Genomic DNA, 26,544 nt, shown 5'->3' with positions numbered 1-26,544 from the left:
AACAAGGGGACAGGATAGTGCTGAGTGTCCCTAGACAAGAGTAACATGATGGTGAGTGACAGAGCAACTCCCAGAAGATTACCTACAACATGGTACCATTTTTTTTTTTTTTTTTTGGCTGCACCACGCAGCTTGTGGGATCTTAATTCCCCAACCAGGGGTTGAACCTGGGCCCTCGGCAGTGAGAGCGCGGAGTCCTAACCACTGGATCGCCAGAGAATCTCAACATGGTACCATTTTTATAAAGCACAAAATTAAACAACATATCGTTGGGCCATTCACGCAATGGTATGCCAGAGCCGGCTTGAACTGACTTGCGAGATCCAATAGTTAAATTTTCAGGAATTTAGCAAGGCAGTTGTTAAACACAGCTGTTATTAAAGATTAAATTATATAAGCTTACAATAAAATAATTACAGCAAAGAGAATGGTAATAAATACTCTAACTCATCACCTCCTAATTATCTTACTTATTTTACTATTATCTATGCTTTTGAGGTTATTATATCTATTGCATCTGTATGGTAAAAATCCTATAAACTGGCATGCTACCATGATCTCTTTCCAATTCAGTGTTCAGTGACATCACCTTGGTAGCTTGAAATGGGCCACTATTTATATGAAAGAAATCGGCCAGTGCTACAAATCAGGGCGTGATTGCTTTCTTTCTTTTTCTTTTTTTTAAATAAGAGTATTAGTCATATTATTTTTATTTATTTATTTATTTATTTTTGGCTGTGTTGGGTCTTCATTTCTGTGCGAGGGCTTTCTCCAGTTGCGGCGAGCGGGGCCCACTCTTCATCGTGGTGCGCGGGCCTCTCACTATCGCGGCCTCTCTTGTTGCGGAGCACAGGCTCCAGACGCACAGGCTTAGTAATTGTGGCTCACGGGCCCAGTTGCTCTGCGGCATGTGGGATCCTCCCAGACCAGGGCTTGAACCCGTGTCCCCTGCATTGGCAGGCAGATTCTCAACCACTGCGCCACCAGGGAAGCCCGTGATTGCTTTCTTGATTGTCTGGATATAACAAAATGATGGACTAAATGTTAATAATGATAAACAGATTAAACTTAAATGTTTGTCATGTCTGTGGCTGTTACATTGTGAATAGCACAGAAATTGAGGAAATAGCCTTCCAGTATTTGAAAACTATTATCCGATTCAACAAAGAAGTTGCTCACATAATTGATAAAAAAGTGATTTTCTACCATGCGTCTTTGTCATTTTGCTTTCTTCTTACTTGTTAATGTAAATGAAAATATCAACCAACCTTCATACTGAAACTACATTGGTTCATCTGTTGCAACCATAGGGTGGTTGCAATTATGAAAGTTTGGCAAAAATCAAAAATATTCTCTGAGAATCAATTGAATGTTAGAGCTTTATAATAAGGATATTATGTATTTTATTATTTGTAAACTGTATGCTATACATCCTTTGTATCAAACAATTTATAACAAACTTATTAGGATATGCGTACATATTTAATTTTTGGAGAGCTGATTTTTAAACATTTACCGTCACATCACTGCACATATATGATGAAGCAAGGGGATGATTAACAGTATTCCAGGTAGCTGTTACCTTTGGGAGAGATCCCACATGGATATCCACTCACACCCCCTTCTGTTTTGTCTTCCTGCCCTCGTTTGCCATCTACCCAGTCATCCAAGTTCAAAGTTTGGGAGTCGTGCAGGAATCCTCCCTCCCGCTTCACATCTCATTGCCAGCTATTGTTGATTTTTCCTTCCCAACATGTCATGGTATTTATGGTTCCAGCTGAAGGGAACCGTTTCCAGCTTAGAACCCCGTTGAGAAACGCCTCTTCCCAGTGATTCCTCTCCTAGAACTCACAGGGCACTGACTGCAGTGGAGGATATAGTTGTCAGACAGAAGACAGAGGATGAAGAGTGAGCCAGAGCTCTGGGTTTTACTCAGGTTTTCAGCAAAGTTGCTGTGGGCATTTATCAATCTACCGGAAGCCAACCTCTGCCAAAACAATTGATGAAGGTCTATAATCGATACAGAAAGAAGACTTGGGGCAGCTCGTAAGGAGAGACCAAGAGTTAGGTCCCTGCGAAGAAGAAAGTGACAGCCCCGTGTCAGTCCTGGGATGCAGGGTACACAGAAGAGGATGCTCAGGGTCCACGGGGACAGATCCAGACCAAAGGATGGGGCTGCTCTCCAGCTGGAGCAAGTGAAGACTGGCACAGAGGTGGGGCTGAACCAGTACAGCCGGCGCGTTGCCCTGACCCCAGTCAGAGGCCTCCCCGCTGTGTCCAGAGACAGAACACAGGCTCCAGGAGCTTCACCACCTCTCCACGATGCAGCTGCTTCCCAGTGAAGCTCTGGAGGAGGAAGGAAGGAGGGCAGAGTGTGGACAGAAGCTGGGAAGGGGTCTCTGTGAGGACTGACTGCTGCTTCTCCTTGGCTGCCTTCAGCAAATGTGTCCTTAGGATGTTCATCACCTGTGCCCAAGGCAGACGCCCTCTCTGCTGGGATGTGCTTTTCTATGCCACGAACGAAGCCCGCATCTGCCTCCCGCTCTTCCTCCCCCTCCAGTCTCTCCAGATTCTGCCCTTGCTTAGGCCGACTCCTTTCCTCTCTTCAAAGGAGAGAGGAGGGAGCTCCTTATTGCTCCGGGCCTCACCCCTTGTTGATATCAGTATCCTCTAAACATGAGTCTTAGTTGTGGACATCACTAATGCCTAAGTCACCTCCTAAGGGAATCAATATACACAGAATTTAGCTTTCCGTTTACACAGAGGGTTTACTAGCTCTGCTGTTTTCATCAAGTCCTGTATTTATTTATTTGGGGGGACTTTTTTTTTATTAACATCTTTTTCTTTTTTAACATCTTTATTGGAGTATAATTGCTTTACAATGGTGTGTTAGTTTCTGCTGTATAACAAAGTGAGTCAGCTATACGTATACATATATCCCCATATCCCCTCCCTCTTGAGCCTCCCTCCCACCCTTCCTATCCCACCCCTCTAGGTGGTCACAAAGCACCGAGCTGATCTCCCTGTGCTATACAGCTGCTTCCCACTATCCATCTGTTTTACATTTGGTAGTGTAAATATGTCAGTGCTACTCTCTCACTTCATCCTAGCTTACCCTTCTCCCCCCTACCCTGTGTCCTCAAGTCCATTGTCTACATATTTGTCTTTATTCCTGTCCTGCCCCTAGGTTCTTCAGAACCATTTTTTTAAAAAAATTTTATTTATTTATTTATGGCTGTATTGGGTCTTCGTTTCTGTGTGAGGGCTTTCTCTAGTTGCGGCAAGTGGGGGCCACTCTTCATCGCGGTGCACGGGCCTCTCACTATCGCGGCCTCTCTTGTTGCGGAGCACAGGCTCCAGACGCGCAGGCTCAGTAATTGTGGCTCATGGGCCCAGTTGCTCCGTGGCATGTGGGATCTTCCCAGACCAGGGCTCGAACCTGTGTCCCTTGCATTGGCAGGCAGATTCTCAACCACTGCGCCACCAGGGAAGCCCCCCATTTTTTCTTTAGATTCCATGTATATGTGTTAGCATACGGTATTTTTTTTCTCTTTCTGACTTACTTTACTCTGTATGACAGACTCTAGGTCCATCCATCTCACTACAAATAACTCAATTTCATTTCTTTTTATGGCTGAGTACTATTCCATTGTATGTATGTGCCACATCTTCTTTATCCATTCATCTATTGATGGACACTTAGGTTGCTTCCATGTCCTGTTTATTGTAAATAGTGCTGCAGTGAACATTGTGGTACATGAGTCTTTTTGAATTATGGTTTTCTCAGGGTATATGTCCAGTAGTGGGATTGCTGGGTCATATGGTAGTTCTATTTTTAGTTTTTAAGGAACCTCCATACTGTTCTCCATAGTGGCTGTATCAATTTACATTCCCACCAACAGTGCAAGAGGGTTCTCTTTTCTCCACACCCTCTCCAGCATTTATTGTTTGTAGATTTTTTTTTTTTTTTTTTAATTTATTTATTTTTGGCTGTGTTGGGTCTTCGTTTCTGCGCGAGGGCTTTCTCCAGTTGCGGCAAGTGGGGGCCACTCTTCATCGCGGTGCGCGGGCCTCTTATCATCGTGGCCTCTCTTGTTGCGGAGCACAGGCTCCAGACGCGCAGGCTCAGTAGTTGTGGCTCACGGGCCCATTTGCTCCGCGGCATGTGGGATCTTCCCAGACCAGGGCTCGAACCCATGTTCCCTGCATTGGCAGGCAGATTCTCAACCACTGCACCACCAGGGAAGCCCTGTTTGTAGATTTTTTGATGATGGCCATTCTGACCGGGATGAGCTGATACCTCATTGTAGTTCTGATTTGCATTTCTCTAATGATTAGTGATGTTGAGCATCCTTTCATGTGTTTGTTGGCAATCTGTATATCTTCTTTGGAGAAATGTCTATTTAGGTCTTCTGCCCATTTTTGGATTGGGTTGTTTGTTTTTTGATATTGAGCTACATGAGCTGCTTGTATATTCTGGAGATTAATCCTTTGTCAGTTGCTTCGTTTGCAAATATTTTCTCCCATTCTGAGGGTTGTCTTTTCGTCTTGTTTATGGTTTCCTTTGCTGTGTAAAAGCTTTGAAGTTTCATTAGGTCCCAGTTGTTTATTTTTGTTTTTATTTTCATTACTCTAGGAGGTGGATCAAAAAAGATATTGCTGTGATTTATGTCAAAGAATGTTCTTCCTATGTTTTCCTCTAAGAGTTTTATAGTGTCTGGCCTTACCTTTAGGTCTTTAATCCATTTTGAGTTTATTTTTATGTATAGTGTTAGGAAGTGTTCTAATTTCATTCCTTTACATGTAGCTGTCCAGTTTTCCTAGCATCACTTATTGAAGAGGCTGTCTTTTCTCCATTGTATATTTTTGCCTCCTTTATCAAAGATAAAGTGACCATATATGCGTGGGTTTATCTCTGGGCTTTCTATCCTGTTCCATTCCTCTATATTTCTGTTTTTGTGCCAGTACCATACTGTCTTGATTACTGTAGCTTTGTAGTATAGTCTGAAATCCGGGAGCCTGATTCCTCCAGGTCTGTTTTTCTTTCTCAAGATTGCTTTGGCTCTTCGGGGTCTTTTGCGTTTCCATACAAATTGTGAAATTTTTTGTTCTAGTTCTGTGAAAAATGCCATTGGTAGTTTGATAGGGATTTCATTGAATCTGTAGATTGCTTTGGGTAGTATAGTCATTTTCACAATGTTGATTCTTCCAATCCAAGAACATGGTATATCTCTCCGTCTGTTTGTATCCTCTTTAATTTCTTTCATCAGTGTCTTATAGTTTTCTGCATACAGGTCTTTTGTCTCCTTAGGTAGGTTTATTCCTAGGTATTTTATTATTTTTGTTGCAATGGTAAATGGGAGTGTTTCCTTAATTTCTCTTTCAGAGTTTTCATCATTATTGTGTAGGAATGCAGGAGATTTCTGTGCATTAATTTTGTATCCTGCTACTTTACCAGATTCATTGATTAGCTCTAGTAGTTTTCTGGTAGCATCTTCAGGATTCTCTACATATAGCATCATGTCATCTGCAAACAGTGACAGTTTTACTTTTCCTTTTCTGATTTGGATTCCTTTTATTTCTTTTCCTTCTTTGGTTGCTGTGGCTAAAACTTCCAAAACTATGTTGAGTAATAGTGGTGAAAGTGGGCAACCTTGTCTTATTCCTGATCTTAGAGGAAATGGTTTCAGGTTTTCACCACTGAGAATGATGCTGGCTGTGGGTTTGTCATATATGGCCTTTATTATGTTGGGGTAAGTTCCGTCTATGCCTACTTTCTGGAGAGTTTTTATCATCAATGTTGTTGAATTTTGTTGAAAACTTTTTCTGCATCTATTGAGATGATCATATGGTTTTTCTCCTTCAATTTGTTAATATGGTGTATCACATTGATTGATTTGCGTATATTGAAGAATCCTTGCATTCCTGAGATAAACCCCACTTGATCATGGTGAATGATCCTTTTAATGTGCTGTTGGATTCTGTTTGCTAGTATTTTATTAAGGATTTTTGCATCTATGTTCAGCAGTCATATTGGCTTGTAGTTTTCTTTTTTTGTGACATGTTAGTCTGGTTTTGGTGTCAGGGTGATGGTGGCCTCGTAGAATGAGTTTGGGAGTGTTCCTCCCTCTGCTATATTTTGGAAGAGTTTGAGAAGGATAGGTGTTAGCTCTTCTCTAAATGTTTGATAGAGTTTGCCTGTGGAGCCACCTGGTCCTGGGCTTTTGTTTGTTGGAAGATTTTTATTCACAGTTTCAATTTCAGTGCTTGTGATTGGTCTGTTCGTATTTTCTATTTCTTCCTGGTTCAGTCTCGGAAGGTTGTGCTTTTCTAAGAATTTGTCTGTTTCTTCCAGGTTGTCTGTATTTTTGGCATATAGTTGCTTGTAGTAATCTCTCATGATCCTTTGTATTTCTGCAGTGTCAGTGGTTACTTCTCCTTTTTCATTTCTAATTCTATTGATTTGAGTCCTCTCCCTTTTTTTCTTGATGAGTCTGGCTAGTGGTTTATCAATTTTGTTTATCGTCTCAAAGAACCAGCTTTTAGCTTTATTGATCTTTGCTATTGTTTGCTTCATTTCTTTTTCATTTATTTCTGACCTGATCTTTATGATTTCTTTCCTTCTGCTAACTTTGGCAGTTTTTTGTTTTTCTTTGTCTAATTGCTTTAGGTGTAAGGTTAGGTTGTTTATTTGAGATTTTTCTTGTTTCTTGAGGTAGGATTGTACTACTATAAACTTCCCTCACCAAGTCCTGTATTTAAAAGCCTCTGGTCAATGTTCAGCAGTAAGACCTGGCCCGGGTAGACCCAACTTTAGTAATGCGGTCAGGGTTCTGTAGCCTGAGCTCGGCACAACCTGGGAAAAATAATGATTTTACAGCATGAGGCTCAGCTTCCTTTGAGTGTGTTCCAGGTTGTGTAAAGACAGATGGCAAATAAATAAAAGTGTGTTTGTAGCTGGTAATTTGGAATTTGGAATGTAAAGACACTACCCAGTCAAGGCAACCACAATATCCACAGATGTAAAAGGGCTTGACTCCACTTAATGAGAAAATGCAAATTAAAGACAAGGCTTCGTACTTTCTCCCACAGAGCAAGAAGCCAAGCAGTCCTGCCCCCAAGGAGACAGGCTCCAAGTTCATTGTGGCCTCCTCTGGGAGGCTGACCATGCCCAGAGTCAGACCTCAGGTGGCCTTGGCCTTGAAGACACTGTACTCTTCTATCCCTTCCTTCTGCTGCAGCATCCCCTGGTGCTTTGAGCTGGAAATACTCCTCCCAGCGCCAGCCCCAAGGAGCCTCTCTATTTAGCAAAAGCCCCTGGCCAGCCCTCTTCCCCTAGAACACGAGGAGGCTGCAACACTTCTCAAACCTACATCTCCCCCGCTGACACTAGAACATTACTTAAGGGAAGAATGCCAGCTGGTTATTATTCAACAGTCTGCAATCTCACAGGAGTCATTCATTCCTTTTTTTTTTTTTTTTTCTGCACCCCATCTCATCCTGCCTCAGCAATTAGATAATGTGAGTGGGCATATACCCTGTTAAACAGCTGCTGGGAATTCTCCTTAGGAGCAAGAGGTGATGTGCGCTTTTGTGGGTGCTGACTTGTGCGTTTCCTGTGCTTAAGATTGCAAAGTACGAAAGTCCTGATCACTGGGCGGAGGAGACAGGCAGAGCCGGCCAGGCAGGGTGCGCAGCGAAGGCTGCGGAGAAATGAGGACTCCAGGGAGAAGCATTTCATGCCGGCCCCTTGCCAGGGGGCCAGCTGCATGGCCATTTCCTGTTGCAGCGGTGCTGCCCGGCCTCCGTCTGGTCCTAGTCCTGGAAGGGAAACACTGGCTGATTCTCTAGTACATTTATCATTTTCAGGCTTTGTGACTAACCACAAAGCTGGATGGAACATTCTCTTAAGAAATGGAAGCATCCACCGTTGATCAAAAGGCATCACTCCGCAGCTATTTGTAATTTGGCTGCCGTGCCAGGAGCTGCTTGGCCTTGGCTGAGGGTGCGGTGGCTCTCATCACAGGGCACCGAAATTCTCTGCACTGTTTGCTCAGCTGCTGTCTGTTTAGAGAGCTATTTAGAGTCTCCCATAGAAAGGAAAGCTTTCCATTCTTGGAGAAACCACAGTGATTAAGTACATATAAGAGAAAAGCATTATGATGACTAATCAGAACAAAATCAATGAGTCCCTTTCTGCATTATAAATGATGAGGCTTAGAGTCCACAGCTTTTAGCAAGAGTGCGGGTGTGACTTTGGGGTGGGAGAGGAGAGGGCAGAACCGCACAAAGGCCAGTGAGCACAGGACTTGCCAGCTGGGAAAAGGACTGAACTTTAATGACCCGATTAAATGCCCCTTTAAAATCTGACCCGGGAAATTCTTAACCTTTGTAATAGGGGAAAATAATATCTGAGGAAGCAAGAATTTTTGGTTAGCTTCTATGCCGTCATTTGAGGCCACCCAACCTAAACTCTCTGTCCTAAGGGATGCTTTCTACAAAACCTGCCTTGAAACTTGAAGAATCTCATGTTCCTCTAAATTTTCATGCAGCCAAAAAAGTGGGAAGACACCTTTGTAGGAAAGCTTCAGTGGAAAGCTTCCACCACCTCATGAGACTGTTCCAGTTTTTGAACAGCCTTCATTGTTGGAAAGGTCTCCTTCACATTTGGCTGAAAATTGTCTCCCTCTCAATTTTGCCTTTTGGTCTCAGTTGCCCTTTGAAACTATATGAAAAAAATCCAGCCGTCTTCACACTGAGGTCTTTGCAATGTTTAAAGATGACACTGGTGTTTCCGTTGCCTTATTGTCTCCTGCCTGAATGTCCTCACTGCTTTCTGAGCGAAGGGAGAATACTCTCACCTCCTGCGGGAGTGGTCCAGTAACAATGTAGACCCCACAGATCGTTCACGTACAGAGATCTGTCACCTCCTTTGCTTATGGCACTATACTTCTGTTAATTTATCCATCCTGAGATCTCATTTGTTTTTTTGGTAGCTGTGTCACACTGTTGGCCTGTGTTTACCTTAAAGTCTAAAGAACAATCAACTTGTTATTCCCTTACATTTTCATGTACCCAGAGGGTTCTGAAAAGAAGCAGAAGTGAACATTTTAACCTAGTCACTATTCATTTGTTTTGCTTTTATGCTGGCCTTTGAATATGCCATTTGATGTGAGAGTCTTCAGCCAGTGGACGTATTATGTTGATATGCAACTTTGCATATTTTTGCATACTTCATGTGATAGGATCACACTAAAATTCATGTTTTCCTTTGGGAGTGGTGGCTGGAGCTTTGTTAGATTTTTTTCCCCCCCAGTTTTATTGAGAAACTGTTGGCACACATTGCTCTATAAGTTTAAGGTGTACAGTGTGATGGTTTGACTTATATATATTGTAAATGACGACCACAGTAGGTTTAGTTAACATTTACTGTCTTGTATAGATACAATAAAAAGAGAAGAAAAAAGCAATTTTTAAATTTATCACTGTCATAGGAGATGAAGATTTAATACCTCTACCTCTCCTTCCTCATTCTTTCCCCCAAATTATCATACTCTTAATTATGCCAAAAATTAGTGTTTGCAACATTCTAATTATGTAAATATTGTTCACTGCAGACAGAACCTATTAGAATACTGTGATTACATCCTTTCTTTTCTCTCTTTTTTTAAAAAAATTGAAGTATAATTGACCTACAACACTATGTTGGTTCCAGGTTCACACAGTAGTGATTTGATATTTCTGTACATTTACTAAATGATCCCCACCTTTGTGAGATTTTTGAAAGGAACTCTACGTCCAGGCTAAAGCACACGTGCAGCTGAGTAAGCTGACGGTGTCATTCCCAATCAGGAGCTGACCCCGCCTATTAAGAAGTTTGAGGGCATTTGTAGGCATGTTTGCAGAGCCTTGGGAACCTCCTATGACAGTCTGTAAGTAACCTCTGGGTGCCTGGTGCTGGTGTTAGCTTCTGGCTTGGCAAGGGTACCCGGCATGGTCCCCGCCTTTGATATCAAGTATAGCCTTTGGAGTGACCACCCTTGTACCTTACACAGAGGGGACCCTCTAAAATCTTTTGTAGGGTGGGCACATTCATTCACGAAAGTTTGTTTGTTATACCCTCCCGAATCAATAGGTAGTACCCAGAGATGTATCTGCTGTGAGTGGACAGAGCCTGTCCGAAAATCTCTCTCCAGCTCTGTCATCGTTGGGACAACTATCAATCTGAAGCCCATCTTGAACTAGAGTGGATGCTGACCCAGTGATGGGAGACCCGGCCTTCGGGAAAGCAGGAGCTGCTTCTTTATCCCCGCCTCCCTGTGCTGAATCCTTAGCCTCAATCCCAGGAGCCTAAGCATGTCTCTCCTTTCTCTGGATTTCTTTAGCGCTTATGGCTTATATTAAACCCTCGGGTATTTACACATCTAATTAATAATTAACCTGTTAACTTTTCCCTATGAGTACGTCTTGCCTCCTCAGCTACATTGTCTGATCATTTGTATCCTCCACAGACCTAAGAATGCAGTTTTGCCCATCAAAAGGCCGACATAGGTAGATGTAGGATTAAGCCATGGAGATCTGAGAGGGGTCGGTTTCTCCCTCAGGAGAACGGGCAAAGGAAACAGACTTGTAGGAAATTCATATTCTGTGCCAGGCACTGTGCTGGGAACGTTACATTTGTCTTTTCCTATAATCCCCATAAGACTCTCAAGTAAGTATCACTATCCTCATTTTGCAGAATAGGAAATGAAATCTCAGAGAAGTTAAGAAACTCTCAAACTGCGTACAAAGAGGAAAGAGACTGGGCTGGATTTGAACTTGGGTTGCTGTGCCTGCAGCAGCAGTGCTAGGGAGTCTGTCCTCCCTCCTGGAGGTGCAGCGGGGCTGGAGGTTAGGACGTCGCTTGTGGCCGTAGCTGCCACGTGGCCACCCTTGAGTTATCAACCAGCACCATCTCACTGCTGAAGAAAGATAGGAAAAAGGCCAGGGATGAAAGAACAAGGGGACATAAGAAAGAAAGCTAGAACCATGAAGCGGGGGAGAGAGAGTGGAAAATTGCAGATCACTTACGTTCTCTGTGCAGGAAGCATCTCACGCCTGCTCAGGAGAGCGAAGTGTTCATCAACGGAGTAGCTTGTAAACCCCCAGGAAGGCATAGCGATGGCCTTGTTGATACTAGTTCTTTTCTCCCCCAAAGAGGAAGGAGTATCCTCAGCTTCTGAAGACAAGGACTTTCAGTGGTGTTGGGGAGCTCTGAGAAGCTGGATCCCCTGTCATCAGATTGTATTTGGAGACTTTCTTAGTCAGGTTAGCACCAGGCTGTACTGTAGCAATACTGTAGCAATAAATAAACCTTAGAACTCCATGGCTTACACAATGAAGAGTTCTTTCTCGCTCATGAAAATTCTGGTGTGGGTCAGGCGAGTCTTCAGGGCACTGTCCTCCACTCAGGGACCTGGTGATCCAGGCCACTTCCATATTGGGAAGCCAAGATCTCTGTATGTGGCTTCCAGGTTGCTGGGGCAACCAGGGTGGGAGGGTCAGCTTTTAAATGCTTTGGCATGGAAATGCCGTCAATCACTTCCACTCACAGCCCATTGGCCAGAACTGGTCAATGGTGCTGCCCCCTGTGACAGTGCTATACTTCACTGGGAAAAGAGGGGATGCTTGGACACTCAATGACTGTTCAATGTCTCTGACTCGTTTCCTTTACTCTCTTCTGTCCAACCCTTTTTAAGGCAGCTCATTGCTCTTGGGAAAGAACACAGATGCCTTCGTGGAGCTTGTTAGGCCCCTGGTCATGGCCGCCATGTTGCAGTCACATTGGACGTTTCAGGTCTTGTGGCTCAGTGTGCCTTCTCTTCCTCACTGCCCTGGTCTTCTGTCTTCCCGAAATACTCTCCCCTGTCTGTTTTTCCTGTCCAACTCCTAAGATTATTTATGTCAATGTTTAGATATCACCTATTATGGAAACTTTTCTGACATGAAATCTGGGTTAGGTGACCTTCTTTGGACATCCAGGTCATCCTTTATTTCCCCCACTGCGGTGGAAATGTATTATTTATTAGTCTATGACATCTTAGATTGCGGCTCTCTGATGCTTGGAACCATTGCAAGAGTGGTCCCTACATATGATGGCCAACACACAAAAGAGGCCTAGTTAGTGTACTTTGGATGCAGGAAGAGAGGAAATCTTCCAAGGCAGAATGTATATGATTGTACTATCGCAGATTTGATTCTGAAGTTAATCTGGAAAAGCAAATCCTCTAGGAGAGTCAAGAAACTTTTCAAAAAGAAGAATGAAGGAGAGTCTTACTTTTCTGGATGTGAAGATGAACTATAAATTTACAGTAATGAAAAGAGTGAGATGCTGGCCCAGGAGCAGACCAAGAGATGAACAGGATACTGAGAGCTGATGTTACTGTCTTGAGTCCAGACTCCACAGGGCAGACCAGGCAGGCTGGAGACTCAGCCAGGGTTTCTGTGTTGCAGTCTTGGGCAGAATTGCTTCTTCTCCGGAAAACCTTAGTCTTTGCTCGTAAAGCCTTCAACTGTATATGGAGAATTGGTATATGATAAAGGAGTCGTTGTACATCAGTGAAGAAAGGATAAATTATTGAACGAATTATGTTTATACATCTGGCTGTAATTTGGTAAAATTAAAAAATAAGCTAAGACTTAAGAAATAAAACATTTAAAAAGAAAGTTATATCTTTAACTTATATCACATACAAAAGTGAATCTGAAATGATTATAGATCTAAACATTAAGAAAAATCTTTAAAATACTAGTAAGCGCATAGGAAATATTTTCATTATGTTGGAGTGAGCAAAGCATTTAAAAAAAATGACGTATGGCCCAGAAGTCAAATGGTTTATAATGACATATTTGATAACAGTGAAACAAAACTCTTCTATATAACTAAAAGCTATATAACCCAATTAAACAAAAGCATATCAAGCTGGGAAAAATATTCACCATATGTAATTTAAAAAGGTTAATATAAGAAGTGTTTAAGTGCCTACAAATCCGTAAGCAAGCAGTTAACAATCCAATTTAAAATGGACGAAGGTTATGAAAAAGCAATTCATAGAAGAAAAAGTATACATAGCTTATAAGCAGAAGAGATGCTTATCCTTACTGATAATCAAATTAATACAAATTAAAACAATGAAATAGCATTTTCTCCATGAGATTACACATATTAAGAAGGCTAACAGTACTCAGTATTGATGATGGTGGTATAATTTTTTAGAGACAAATTTGACAATGTCTGTTTTTAAAAAGTGCCTGTATTTTTGACCTTACAATTATACTTCATCTATAGGGGGTAAGTTAAATGACTTATGGAATATTATTTAGCATTTAAAGAAGTGAGATATAGTTACTATATATTCTGACATGTAAAATGTCTGTAATAGAGACTTAGATTTAAAAAATGACTTACAGGGAATTCCCTGGGGGTCCAGTGGTTAGTACTTGGTGCTTTCACTGCCATGGCCCGGGTTCAATCCCTGGTGGGTGAACTAAGATCCTGAAAGCCGTGTGGTGCGGCAAAAAAAAAAAAAAAAAAAAAAGTGACTTACAGAATAGTATGCAGTTTAGAACCCCATTTATTAAAAATATGTATGTATATTCTATATATGCATGGGAAAAAAACCTGGAAGAATATGCAGCAAACTGTTAAGGGAGATAACCTCTAAGGAATAGGACTTTGGGAACTTCCATTTCTTATTTTCCATATTTTAGTATTATTACTTTTAAAATAAGTGTGATAGCTGTTTATAGTATTTTAGAAAGAGATTAAAAAGACATTGCTGGAACTTCCCTGGTGGCTCAGTGGTTAAGAATCCGCCTGCCAATGCAGGGGACACAGGTTCGAGTCCTGGTCCGGGAAGATCCCACATACCACGGAGCAACTAAGCCCGTGTGCCACAACTACTGAGCCTGCGTGCCACAACTACTAAGCCCACGCATCTAGAGCCCGTGCTCCGCTACAAGAGAAGCCACTGCAATGAGAATCCTGCACACCACAACGAAGAGTAGCCCCCGCTTGCCGCAACTAGAGAAAGCACGTGCACATCAATGAAGACCCAACACAGCCAAACAAAAAAATAATAATAATTAAAAAAAAAAAAAAAGGACATTGCTTAGTTTAACTGACCAAAGCTTTGACTGGTTACATAGGATCTGAGGTTCAAAAAAGTGCTTGTTGTGCCATGTCATGCTCAGATATGTTCATCGACTCATTCATTCATTCATTCATTCACCAAGCATTTAGTGGATACCTTTGTTGTGTGAGGTCTTTTTTCCTACATGGGTCTTAACTGCGTAATTTTCTTCCTCATTTTACTCCAGAAAGTGAATAAATTGAAAAATAGTCGGGTCTAAAGCAAAGTATGCTTGTGGGGGACACTCTTCGATACCCAGCAGAGGGCGCTGTGGCTGGGATCCAAGGGAAGCTGTTGTTTGCTTGGATGTTTAAGGGAGTCCCTTTCTGATCCCGTCTAAAAGATTCATGTTGACAGAGGGTATTCTTATTGGGGGAAAAAAACCCCAAACCACTCCATATTCCTATTGCTGGTTAACTTTGTGTGGGCTGTCTCTGCTTCAGAGCTATCAGTTTCGTTCCTTTGTGGGCCTGTGTCCATGCAGGGAGGGAGTGGACGTTTGGAAGTCGAGCAGTCCAAAGGTAGCTGCATATGCGTCACGTCTCATGAGGATGGAAGATGAAAATGAAAGATTATGCTCTAAACTTTGCCCTGTCTCGGCATCCAAATGCCACGTGACTGCTGGTTTACTGAACGCAAAACCAGAATGATATGGTGACAGCACGTTGGGTAGGCTGTAACAGGAGACGTTGCAGCCACGGCAAATCTGCCCGCATGTCATCGAATACATTTTTGTTTTTGCTCCTGATTTTGGTGTATTGCTTTGTATTGCATTGTATTATTCATTTAATACAAAAGTGAAGCATGTTTTGGATACTATGCCCTAAGTTCGATGTGAAATACCGGGATATTGTCCTGAAAGATTTTTGGATAGATTTGAACGTAAAAAACAGATAAAATAAGTCGTGATTCTTCATATCACAAAATGACACTTAGCAATAAAAAATTTGCTGCAGTATCTTTTTTTTTTAATTGAAGTATAATTGATTTACAATATTGTGTTAGTTTCAGGTGTACCGCATATTCTTTTTTTTTTTTTTTTCAGATTATATTCCATTATAGGTTATTACAAGATATTGGGTATAGTTCCCTGTGCTGTACAGTAAATCCTCATTGCTTATCTATTTTATGTATAGTAGTTTGTTAATCCCATATTCCTCATCACTGCAGTATTTAAAGAACAATTTTCCTAATCCAGGTGAAATATGTCACTTTAAGAGCAGAATCTGTAATGAAGTCAGATATAGTACATTTTACAATTAAAAACACAAGTCCCTCAAATTCAATTTGGCTCACGGTAAGTACCAATGGGAGACTTTAAAAAAAAATCCTTTCCTTTCTCTCTAGCCCTTTGTCTTGTATTTTACCAAATTGTAGTTTCAGACAAGTTAACTCTTCCCCCCCAAGCACACAGGTGGAGTTGCCCTGCAGTCAGAGACGTCCTTCAGCTGGGGAGTTGGTGAGGCTGTAAGAAGCTGAAGGAGCTTTGGCTACAAAGTACAAATAGAAGTGGAGAATTTATGCAATTTCACTAGTTAGAGAAAAAATCCATCTGACAGAATAGCAGTAGTGAGCTGTTAGACTGTGCCCAGTGGCATAGAATTTATAATTTAAAACATTTCTGGCTTCCTACATTAACTTTCTTGGTTAAACAGGTAGAATTCCCTGAAAATCTGTGGTTAGTTTCTCAAGTTCAATGAATGTATTAAGGAAATGTCAACATCTTAGCTGCTATACAACTTTCTTTCTTAAAAACATAAAAAAATCTAAGGACATGAATTTGAAAAGGATAAGAAAAGATTTCGCATGTTATTGTATCTTGTGTCTGTGCTGAAATGACCTCCTTTAGATCCAACTCATTGACGTTATTTAATCCAAATGCAAGGGTAGTGTTCAGGGCTTGTGCCAGACTCAGCTTGTGTACCTGCCCAGATATGCACCTCCCTCTTGCCTGCTGGCTGGAGCTGCGCCAGCAATGACTTGCTCTGTTCCTGTGGTCACGACGTCAGATTACTGCAGCTGCCACTCTCCATGCAGCCTGACCAGCAAGAAGAGGCCACCGCCCCGGAGGAGGCTGGGACATCTTGGAAATGTGGAGAGATGAAAACCCCATGGGGCCAACTTCACCCAGTGGGAGGCGGCAGATAGGAAGGGGCTGGTCAATGAGTTCTTTTTCCTTTCTCCTTAGAAACTGTTCTGAGATGCAACAGTTCCTACAACCTTCCTGAAGACATCACGTGAGGCTGCACAATCAGCCAGGCTGTCACAAAGCTTTGGCCAACTCAGTACCCTGCCCTCGTGCATTTGGGCTCCCTCTCCCCTGCCTCGCTGCTCTATCCCTCCCCCACCCCCTTCTCTAGGATCACACCTTTGAATGAAGTATTAGCAAATAAACATATGCCCCAGGGTCTATTGTCTAGAGAACCTGGGCCAAGAGAGTGGGAACCTAGGTTGGCTCTAGAAAGCAGACCCTCTGGTGGACTTTGGCAGTGGTGAGTGCGTGGTGACAACCCTCCACAGATGGTAGCATCACGATTACTAAAGCCTTTATCCGAAGTTAAAGAGGATGAGGAGGAGGTGGAGGTAAAGTGTGGGGATATCATTTCACTTTGGCACTCAATCCGTTTTGAGGCAATAAATATTAGGACGGTGATGTGGGGTAATCACTTTTGAAGGCTCTGGAAGCCTTGCAAAAAAATGATAGGTGCTATCTTGAGCCTCTCTTTGAAAGCCAGGGTATTCCTATGGTAGCTGTAAAGGGGGTTCTCATCTCCTCAAGCTGCAAGGCAGAAGACTTTTGAAGCAGGATCTGATGATAAGATGTTAGAAACGTAAAGAATAAATGTACAGCCTTAGTGGCTCCTCAATGTCAAAGGAAATTCCCTGATGAGGAAAAAAGTGGGACCCTTGGATGATGACATTTGCCTGGTTGAGACTGAGAATATTGGATCCCAAATGGCCTGAAGCTTCCTGGCTGGCAGAAGCTGTCCCAATGACTTGAAGAGATCAGCTTCCCCTTCCCAGGGAATCACACCATGACCTCCCAGAGGAGATGCTTCACAGCTGACCATTGTTTTTCTCACTGTCGGTCCCTATCATCCGTTGTTGTCTCCTGGGTAATAGCCAGAGTCAGGTCTGATCACAGCTCTCTGCTCCAAGGAAAACAATCTATGTGTCAAAGGACATACAGGAACTGTCAAATGTGCACCAGCAAAGATGTGTAGGAGTGGGTCTTGGGGGTGTTAGATTGTCATGGTCACCTGGAGCTGGTCTGTAGGGGTGGCTCCTTGACATTTAGGCAGGATGATGGCCTACAGTTGATAAAGTGAAGGTGCAGGAGTGTGAAGAAAGGGTAAGGCTCAAAGAGTTGGGAATATTAGAATGGATTTACTATGTAAAACCTAAGAACCCTCCACTTAACTCTGTTTCTTGAAAGAGACTGGAGGACACTTCCTCTGAAGGCAATACAAAGTCACAAATTAAGGGCTCACTGACATCTTTGAGAGGTTGGTGTCTGTCTTCTGTAGGCTGAGCTTAATGGTGATAAACATTGCCATAGACTCCTTGATGTCAGTGGGGGTAATGAGATTCCACAATTAAAAGACTAGGTGGCAGCTGTTAACCACCAGAGGCAAAGGTAGCCATGCTTATTATAACCGGAAGCACCACAGAGTAGCAGTTAGGGTGCCTTAACCTTCAGAGATGTGTGGCAATGACTAACAGACTGTGGTGTTTCTAGACAGGAGACAGATGGACAGCTGACTAGGGTGTTGTTAAAATTGTATAATAATAACAAAAACGAAAGCTGGAGAGCAGAATGTTATCATCAGTCCCTGCAGTGGAAAATTATGGCTTCTTGCTTGGTTTTCAAATGTAGGTCAGTTTACACGTCTAGAATCTGTAGATTCTAAGGGAGGCTGAGGTCCTCTTGAAGAAGAACATTACTATTTCTCACTAGTATACATGAAAATTTATTCCTCGAATCCTCCCCTTCCAGGGATCTGTAGATATTTCCCCAGGTAACTAGTGCTAGGGGATGGGGACTTGCCAGACTTTTTGAGAACTACTATATATAAGGTCTAAGCTGACAGTAGTACCGGGGTATCTGAAATGCCACATCTAACATCTAACTAATGTCCCATAGTTAGATTAGCAGCTTTAGGAGGCCAGGTGACAAATTAAGTCTTCTCCAAAGTCCATTTTATAATGGCTCTTTGGGTGCACAAAACTACCCTGTGGTTATTTCTCAGATTCCCAAATAGGATAGATATAGTTAATGGTTGGCAGAACTCCCAATAGGTTTTCTGACTTGTGGAGTGTGGGACATTATGGTAGGAAGGGCCAAATAAAACTATCTGAAACTGTTGTTCCCCCATTATCCAAGATAGGTAATCAGAAATAATATTGTATCCTAGGGAGGAATTACAGATATTCACCATCAAAGACATAAGGGATGCAAAGTGGTGGTTCCTGTAATATCTCCATTCAATTTACCCATTGCATCCCTGTAATGACCAGATGAATTATGGCAGGTGTTATTAGTCCACCTTAAACTTATTCAGGTGATAATCCGTTTTGAAGCTGCTGTACCAGATGTGTTGAATGTGTTGAATGTTGAAGATCAACACACATTCTCAAACTTGGTTATGGGACTACTGATCTAGCAGATGCTTTCTTCTCAATCCCCATCAACGGGGAGAATCTAGAGTGGTTGGCCTTCACATGGCAAGGGCAGCAGTATACATTCGCTGTCTACATGTCTGCTGGGACCTTGCTCATCCTGACATTCTACCGAACATCATTCTGCCCACCTATTAATGACATCATGCTACTTGGACTTACTGATCAAGGTGCTGCAAGTATCATAGATGCCCTAATACAGGGGTTCTCGATCAAGGGATTTTAACTCCCAGGGTACAGCTGAGAATGTCTGGAGACACTTTTGGTTGTTAAAAATGGGGGATTGTGAGTAACTAGTATTTAGTGGGTAGAGTCCAGGGATGTACATTCTACAATGCTTGAGACAACCCTCACCCTTCAACAAAGAATTGTCTGTCCCCGAATTTTAATAGTGCCATGTTGAGAAATACTGCCTTAGTAAGACACCTGTGTAGCAGAGGTGGGAGATTAACCCTATGAAAATTCAGGGATCTGTTGCACCAGTGAAGCTTCTGGGGGTCCAGTAGTCTGAGGCATGCCAGACATCTTTTTTTTTTTTAAATTAAAGGATAAATGTCACATCTTAGCCACTCAGAAATATTTGCTGAATGAATAAATGAATGAAAAACATACAGGAAGAGTTCCTTGTGCAAAGAGAAATCTGTTTGGGTGAGATGGGTTCCCAGAGGAAGGCAGAAGTTGGCTGTAGCCAGAGGCCAGGCGAGGGGCTGGAGGTGAAGCTGAGAGAAGGCTGTGGTTCATACGGCTTACATGCTGTTTATTTAGACATCTGCCCCCAGAAGGTGGAGGACAAACAAGTGGCTTTCATGCAGGGAGAAACAAGACCTGGTTAGTGTTCTAGAAGGATCACTTGACAGCTGGTTAGCGAGATTGTCCTAAAAGGCCCTGAGACCAGAGTCAGAAAAACTTGCCTGGTCCCTTTTGTAACAGTGCAGTTGGGAAGCTATGAACAGCTACAGTGGGACAGATGGAAAGAGAATAAAGGGAGAAACAGATTCCAGGAAGACTGGGGAAGAAGAATGACCAGGATTTGGTGACTGGATTGGGACTGTGGGTAGAAGGGGAAAGAGCGGAAGAAAACCCTCAGGTCTCTGTGTCTCTGGATGACTGGAGAATGCACGAATAGAATCCAGTTTAAGTGACAGATTGTGAGTTCTGTTTTCAATATTTGCAGCTTAAGGATGTGGGGCAAACAGGAGGAGGTATCCAGTTGGCAATGGGACAAGTGAGGAGAGTTTCAGCTGCAGATGGAGGTTTGGGAGTTTTTTGAAGCCACACAACTGAGGCTCAGAGAGGTTATCTAACCCGTGCTAACACAGTTGATAAATAATAGAGTGAAGATTCAAACCCAGACATTTCTGGCTCTGAGGCTTACCCCGCTATCTCCTAACTTACCTTTTTTCGAAGTTATAGATTTCTAAAATGAGACTTTAAAATGCATATAGATGGCAATCTAGCAAAATTACCAGTGTATTTACACTTTGACGCAGCTATCCTACTTCTGTAGGAGTTGACTGTACAGTCAGACCTGGACACTACAAAATGACACATGCACAGTGTTATTCATGGCACTCTTGTTTGAAAGAGCAAAAAAAAAAAAAAAAAGAAAAAAAGAAAGAGGAGGGGAAGGGTTAAATAAACAGACTACCACCCACCTGTACAGAAGAGTAAGAAGCTCTCGGTAAACTGACAGTGTGTATGGCATGCTCTCTTTTGTGTAAGAAAAAGTGAAACTAAGAACATGTATTTGCTTGTATCTGCGTGAAGATACAAGGATATAAGATACTAGTAGAAGTAGGGTGCCTTATAGGGGTGGTGAAGAATGGAATAGAAAGATACAGGGTAGGAACAAATCTTCTCAATGGATATCTTTTAGATTTGAAGTATGTAAATGTATTACCTATTCAAAACGATTAAAACATTGAAAATGTGGTATATTTACTCATTAGCGTTTATCTACACTGGAAATTTATTTCTGCCCCTGGAAAGATGTATTTGGTTTATGCATTTATAATATTTTTGTACTTATCCATCCATCCATCCAACACAATTATTCACCTCTGTGCCAGGTGCTGGGCTAGCCACAAGGGAAATAATTGAGAAAACAGACATGGTTCCTGGCCTCACTCTAGATATAAAGACAGAGATTAGTCAGATCATCCCATAAATACACTAAAATGGCAACCATGCTACAAAAAGTGTGAAAAGGACCTCAGTTATTCTGGGACGGGGTAGTTAAGGATGTGGCAGGGAAGGCTTTCTTGAGGAAAATCCTTCTGAACTCCATGAAATGCAGGAGGGAAGAGGTGAGGAGATGGGGGCAGAGGGAACAGTATTTGCAAAGGCTCTGAGGCAACGAAGAGCACAGTATTTGAAGAACCGGAAGAAGGCGGCGTTGCTGCTATGTAGGGACTGAGCAGATGGGGTGGATGTATTAGCAAGGGGGGCTACACACATGAAGATCTTGTCGGGCATGTTGAGGATGAGGGTCTTTGTAGTTAAAGCAGAATTGGAAGCCACCGGAGAGGTTGAGACTACAGTGGAACAATATGAGCCATTTATGTCTTGGGAAGATCACTGGCTGTTCTTTGGAGAAGGATGGGAGGTGTGGAGAAAGAGTCGAATCAAGGGGACCAGTTGGATGGCTGTCTCTGGAGAGTAGGAAAAAAGTGACCTTCGTTTAGACCACGGTGGAGGTTATGGTTACAAGAAGCAGATGGAGTCAAGAGAAAGTGAAACCGAGAGGTCTTGATGATGGGTTGTATAAGGCTGGAGAAGAGAAGTTTTCCAACATGGATAGGTTTCCAGAATAGACAGGGCTGCCATTTCCTGAAAGAAAACATGAGGGCAGGCTGTTTGTTGGGGGTCAGGATGGATTTGAGGATGTTTGAATGTCCTAGTAGAAGACACATCACCTGGAAAGGCAACACACAGATCATGTCACGATTCCATTTTTAGAATACACAGTGTAACCACACACTTGGTTAACAATATCAGTAAAATGTAGCTCACACCCAAGTCTCACATTTTTATTCTTCTATACCCCATGTTAGTTTTTTTTTTTCTGTTAAGATTTTTCAACTTCATTGAAGCATAACTTATATCAATAAAATGTACATGTATTAAGTTTACACTTAGTTGATTTTTCTTTAATCTATACCTTCATATAACTGTCATTCCCCTTTTTATTCAGTCGTCTGCTTGCTCCCTGGCAATCACCCCATGTTAGTTCTTGACAAAGTATTTCTCTACTCATCTCTTTCCCAAAATGCATGCCATGTTATTTTAGGGGCATTGGATCCTTTAGAGAAAAGATCTTGAAGAAGACCATCGTTTCCCCATGATAGGCCCCTTGCACTCAGCTTTCTCAGGTGGCATTTTGGACATTATCAACAACAAAGTTTCCTCTTTTTCTGGTTCCCCCCTGTGAAGGCTTAGCTGTTAATCTTCCTTCGTGTTTCATATTTCATTTGTGTTTTTAAAAGGATGCCCTTTTGTTGTTGTTCTCGTCAGTGGTTCTGTATTTACAGGGAGCTTTCTTCTTTATTTTCTTTCAGCCTTCAGCAGAATAATTTTGCTAACTTGAGGCCCCCTTGGGGAACACAGCCATGATACTTCCGGCCCTGCTGTGTGGCAACATTGCTGCTAATACTTTCACAGGCCCTGGGTCTGGTAGTGCTCAGGGTTTTGTCTTCTCAACTTTCTAAGTGTAACACTGATGCTATTTCTGTATCCATGGGAGGAACTGTGGGATCATTGGAACTTTCCCAAGGGGAACACTTTTCTGTATAAAAAGAAGAGGATGAGAGATTCCTTTATGTTTCAAAAACTGGTATAAAATTAACTGGTTAAAAAAATGCTGTTTGTTCCTACATAACTTATCTGGCTCTGGAACCACATTCAGCAAAGGGCACCGTGACCTCTGTGGGGACATGGAACAATCTGACACCTGATCTAAATTTTTCTGGCCTGAAGGCAACTTCAGTGACTGACTTCCGACAGATCTATAAGGACAGCTGGTTTTGAAAATGTTTGCTTCTGGCAGTGCAAGTCCTGTTTTTCAACTGATGAATCCTTTCAATGTCTCTGAACTGGATGACTAAACTCTCCTTGTGTCTGAAGAGATGTATAGACACAGGAAGACAGCAGTGGTTCATCAAGGGAGAGATGTCGAGAGAATGAAGAAAGTAACTGTAACCTGGGCCCAGGAAGAGTCTCAACCTGCGGGTCTGCAGGTGTATTTTGTGGGCACCCTGAGGGCCGTGAGAATGACCTCGTACCTCCAGCGGTTCTCAGAAGCCCCAGCTTCTGAGCTTTGGCATCCATCACTGGTTGGTACTGAGGCCATGCCTTCCAAGGCTGAGTGAGGCAGGAAACTGAGGCAGGTCCATTTCTGGGAGAGATGGGACGCCTCTGACGGTGGCTTCAGGCCTCCCCCAGTGGCCTTGGCGAACTTCCTATGGAGCTCCAGGCAGCCCAGGAGGCACCCGTGCAAATTCCCTCCCTTCCCTCCCTCCTTCCCTCACGTCACACCTGCATCACGGTCCGTCACCTCTTGGAGACTGGCTCCTTTCCCATGTTCTTTCATAGGTATTTCTCTTAATGAATTACTCGTACATTTAATCCTCTCTTGGTTTTTGCTTTTCAGAAGACCCAGACTAACACAGGCCCCCTTCAAAACAAAACAAAACGAAATGAAACACCTCTTTATAAGGGACACATGCAGTTCTTACTGTCCCATCTCCTCTGTTATCTTGTATCTAATCTGAGTCACACATTTGTGTTATGTGTGGCCCCTACAGGTGTTTGATTTTACTGCTCAGGTCTTGCATCTTCTTTGACAGCATCCTGGAAATAGAGACATAGGGAAGGGCTGGCTATTAGAAAAATATTACTCATTTGGGAATATGAGGTTAAACTATTTTATTTCTTGCAGGTTACCAAGTTTGGGTATCATGATCACTTAATGTATGAATGACCCATCTAACTTTTATTTTTTAGCAGCTCGTTTAAATTTTTTCTTAATTTAACCTGTGAGTTCATAGAGTTTTCTCAAAATTAGGAAGTTGTGAAAATAAAGATGCGCGTTGCCTTTTATTAATTTGCGTCATTGTCTAATGGCCGAATTCTCTCCAGTATTTGAGACGCCTTGGGTAACGTCACTAATCTCTACTCTCCCCAGGAAGAGGTGGATTAAACCATTTTCTTTCCGTACATGGTGTAGTTGTAGTAGATATAGTCATATGATTTCAATAAATAACTTTTTGAAAAGTTCTCAGACAACAAAAAGAGTTTCCAAGCTACTGTTGTTAACATTTTCAGTAATTATTTTTATAACAGAATTTTCTTTATTTTTTTCTTTCTTTCCAAAATCAACTCATTGCCTCAAATGCTATCCTTAATTTCTACTTTAATTGAATCTAAGCTTGGTGATGGAGGTGATTGCCAGCCAAAAAGATGACCCCATTGCTTTCAAGCTGGGAGAACAGACCATATAGGACAGGATGGATTTCCTCTACCTTAGAAAGTTTTTGTTGCTCTCCAGAAATAACATGGATACAACCAGGACCGACTACATAATTTTGGGGGCCCAGTGCAAAGTGAAAATGGGGCTGCTTGTTGAAAAGTAGGGAAAAGTGCCGTTAAAGGTACTAAACTATGAAGGTTTTTCCTTTATTTCATGACTCTCCTCTGCTCATACGCATCTTCCATTGTCCCACTGAATTTCACTTATAAAAGACAAATTGGAAGGTAAAATTATTAAGAATTTCAAGGTATGGACAGCAGAGCATTAAACCAAACACAGGGTCCCTTCCGAGTGCGGAGACTTGTGGGATGATGCAGACTGCGTTCCCGTGAAGTCGGTCCTGGATACAACTCACCAGTGAGTTGACAAGCAAGCTGGAAACCAGAGGGAACGTCTCCCCTCTTCCCTCTAGTCTCTCAGGTGGAGGTGTGCACAGGGATCAGGGCTCCAAGGTGAAATGGAAGGCACAAGGCTTAGTATCCAATGTGCCAGGGCATGAGCAGTGCTTCTCCTCCTATTTCGTCCTCCGCTCACTGGCCAATGGCTTCACCATACTGTCTACCTTAGTGGAGAGAAGGTGGTTACTTGTTTGTGGCAGGCGATTTAATTTTATTTAATTTTTATTTTGGGGGGGGGAGCAAATAATTTTTATTTTTAGTTTTTTACAAATACACCAAAGAATCATGCAATGCTGCAAGCATTGGATGCAATCCTGGGCCACAAGTCTGCACATTCTTCTGCAGCTGGTCCTGTGAAAGGCGGAATCTTTCACCTCGCCTTATTGTTTTCTACGACTCCTGCATTATCTTCAAAATAAAGAAGCATACCACCTTTTCTCCGGTAGGACTTTCGTTGTCTAATTACCACTTCTTTCTGAGCTCTGGTTTGCCTTTCTTGACTGCGGCCATCACCATGTCACCCACACCAGCAGCAGGAAGTCTATTCAGTTGTCCCTTGATCCCCTTCACGGAGATATGCAGATTTTTGGCTCCTGTGTTGTCAGCACAACTGATCACGGCTCCAACCACAAAACCCAAGGAAATCCGGAATTTCACACCAGAGGACCCACCATGTCCTTGCTTTGACATCTTGAATGCCGGAAAGTGACAAAAAGCTGGGCGATTTTATTTTGACTTTCCATTTTAAACATTTTATATCATTGTATTTACGGAGTGTCTGCTCTATGATGATTTCTGTTTAGGGGTTGTTATCTCCTGGTCCTCATGGAGCATCCCTTCCCGTGAGGGGAGACATGCAATAAGCAGAATAAAGGACTAGACAAAATGTAAAGAATCTCAGATATAGAAGCGCTATAGAGGAAAGTTGAGTGGAGAAAGCAGGTGGGCATGGTAGGGCAGAGGCTTTACAATTGTCAACAGGTGGTTAGGGAAGGCCTTGCCTAGAAGGTGGCATTTGGATGAAGACCTGCAGAAGAGAAAGGAAGCAGCTGAGCTGCCCTCTGGGGAAGATTGTCTGGGAGGGCCACGTCATGGCAAGGAGTCTGTGGTGGGAGCAGAAAACTTTGTTATTCATCGACCTTGCATGAGCTTTTGGTGTAAGTTTAGCTTGCGTAGATCTACATGAAAGCATTCTTTCCTTCCTTTTTTTTTTGGTAGAAAAATAGTACTTCTCTGTCAATTCAGTTAAAAATGACTGAGTTTCTACGCTTTGATTGGATGTGGCCGCATCTCCTCGGAAAGTAGCACAGCTGGGTTCTGGTGTGGAGTCACTTCTATAGACTTCTCTTCTTAAAAGAACCTCTTATTAATGGCTGAGTTCAAAGCAAACTTTAGAAATCCAATCAATTTCTCATTTCTTACATTTTGTTTGGTAAAAGATTTTATGTCAGTGATTGCAGAATGAAGGTGCCAATAGGAAAATAATCAGTTTATAAATGGCAAGGCAATCAGGCATCCCCCTTTCCATCGTCCTCTCCAAGGTCAGGGCATGACCGAAATGCAAAGAAAATGCACTTGTACAGTACGTAAATGATAGTCTTCTGTGGAGGGTCATTAACCTCAAGACTCCCTCCCGGAGGGCAGTGTTGAAGGAAATGGCTTTGTGAGTTTCAGAAGAACGTGACATGATTGTACCTGGGAATAGAAGAATGGTGTCTGCAGTTCCATTAATTGGGATAACAATTATGAAAGCTTGGGAAGAATCAAG

The 26,544-nt window shown here is 42.4% G+C and overlaps 1 protein-coding gene and 1 pseudogene across 3 annotated transcripts in view; one reads left to right on the top strand and one right to left on the bottom strand.

The window, feature by feature from the left end:
- SETD4 (SET domain containing 4) overlaps positions 1-26,544 on the top strand; it is a 448,803-nt gene that overhangs the window by 84,175 nt on the left and 338,084 nt on the right. The window contains exon 14 of one of the 3 annotated variants that reach the window (XR_005019639.1): positions 22,409-23,383. The exons of the other annotated variants lie outside the window; for them this stretch is intronic. The gene's annotated coding sequence lies outside the window, so the exon portion shown is untranslated. Of the gene's footprint in view, positions 1-22,408; positions 23,384-26,544 lie in introns of those variants that run through there. 3 annotated transcript variants of the gene reach the window in all.
- Positions 25,060-25,466, bottom strand: LOC118893934 (annotated as a pseudogene).

Source organism: Balaenoptera musculus, chromosome 4 (genome assembly GCF_009873245.2).
Source record: "Balaenoptera musculus isolate JJ_BM4_2016_0621 chromosome 4, mBalMus1.pri.v3, whole genome shotgun sequence".
NCBI classification, from domain to species: Eukaryota; Metazoa; Chordata; class Mammalia; order Artiodactyla; family Balaenopteridae; genus Balaenoptera; species Balaenoptera musculus.
This window is presented reverse-complemented; position numbering and strand designations above follow the sequence as displayed.